General features: G+C 37.7%; 1 protein-coding gene across 1 annotated transcript in view; it reads left to right on the top strand.

Moving 5' to 3' along the window:
• Positions 1 to 1,875, top strand: part of MLIP (muscular LMNA-interacting protein) — a 249,380-nt gene that overhangs the window by 221,298 nt on the left and 26,207 nt on the right. The gene's annotated exons all lie outside the window — the stretch shown is intronic.

The raw sequence follows: 1,875 nt of genomic DNA, 5'->3' as shown, positions 1-1,875 counted from the left end.
GTCCCAGCTACTAAGGAGGCTGAGGTGGGAGGATTGTTTGAGCCCAGGAAGTCGAGGCTGCACTGAGCCATGATTGTGCCGCCACATTCTGGACTGTGCAACAAAGTGAGACCCTGTCACAAAAAACAAACAAAAACAAAATAAAAGTCTTCAGGATATTTTCTTTATTTTTGATATATTATGCTTTGGACTATGTATATTGCTGAAACAAGAAAGGGTACAGAGGAAAGATGTATCTGTGTGTGTGGGTTACTATTTTAAAATTGTATCTAATCTACTATAGTCATTTTGTCCATTTTTCCCCCATTTTACAATGCATTTAATTTTTTTTTTATCTTTGGAGGTAGCAAAGCACCATGTACAACACACCTGTTTATGTCTAGATTAAGGCCTACTGGAGTCTATTTTCTATTTTTAAAAATTCAACTCATTTAGAAAAATAATATTCTTCCTACACACCATAAATATGTGGCCACATGTGTCTCAGCTTACTTACCTGGCCCTGAGGTGAGAAAACTAACACACACATAAAGTATCTAAGTAGAAAGCTTATCACTGTCCATGACTTTTCTTCTTTCCTCCATTCACCCTTTCTCATTTCTTCTATCTTCTACTCTCATAATTTCCAAGGTATACCTCTCTTTATAAGTCACCCTAAAATTCCAATTTTTCTGGCCTACTCTCAATATTCCCACTTAATTACTCAGTTTTATGCACTTTGTTCTCTTTTCTTATTCCAACTATGTTTTCTTCCTTTTATTTAGCATAGCTACAAGCCATGTAGACAGGAAATTATCTCTTATTGCTTTCTCCCTTGAGTCTCTACTCTGCCAGTTTGCACCAGCAAACAAACGAGAAACACATAGCCAGTCTATGAATAGAAACTAGAGGAGTGAGGACTAAGCCTTCACAATCAGGATGACTTTTCTGATCCGTTGGCAGAAGCAAGGCTGAGATTTCCTAAGCAAGAAGGCTCTATTTACAGTGAAAGCTTGAGAGGTTTTACAAGCAAAAATAGGATCTTTATAGACAGAGAAACAGCTTTAAAGCCCCCGGAGAAAATTCACAGCCATCCTTGAGGGTATTTTTTCTTTCGTTTAAAAAAAATGAGTTTGGTGCCAAGTTTGTGACACTGGAGCCATTTTGTTTCACTTTTAGTTTTCTCAAAATGCGTGATCTTTGTGTGTTGTTTGTAACCATACACTATTTTATTTCAAGTCTGCTCTGTCTCATGAAAGAGATAAATAAATGTGACAGATTTCTTCACATGTACTGTAGATTCTCCCCTTTCTTCCAGTGCTATTAAATCCTATTGTATGTCTTTATGCAAGGGCTAGCTCTAGATTTCTCTAGCCTTTCCATTTGTGTATTTCAGTATTTATATCTGGAGTAGTCTCTTAAAAAATCTCTACCACTATAGCTTTCACTTCATAGCCAGAGCAGGCTGTTCATCTCCTACTTCTCCATTCTTCTAGCCCAGAACCCCTCCTAGCCTGAGCACTCTGCCTTGTAGACCCCAGGCTGTTGTCATTGCTGGAGGTCAAGGCACAACCTTTAAGATCTCTCATATAGACAGGAAAATGTATACTCCTATGTAGATGATCATGTGTTCTGATGAGTCTGGGTCATTTAAACATACACACACACACACACACACACGAATAAAAACATTATATATGTATATAATGTTTTGTTCTATTTTTTGAAGAATTTTATTTTTTAAATAGAGTTTTGAGGCTGGGTGCAGTGTCTCATAACTGTAATCCCAGCACTTTGGTAGGCCAAGGCAGTCCAATCATTTGAGGTCAGGAGTTCAAGACCAGCCTGACCAACATCCAACATGGTGAAACTCCGTCTCTACTAAAAATACAAAAA

This window comes from Colobus angolensis, unplaced genomic scaffold (genome assembly GCF_000951035.1).
Source record: "Colobus angolensis palliatus isolate OR3802 unplaced genomic scaffold, Cang.pa_1.0 Scaffold51, whole genome shotgun sequence".
NCBI classification, from domain to species: domain Eukaryota; kingdom Metazoa; phylum Chordata; class Mammalia; order Primates; family Cercopithecidae; genus Colobus; species Colobus angolensis.
This window is presented reverse-complemented; position numbering and strand designations above follow the sequence as displayed.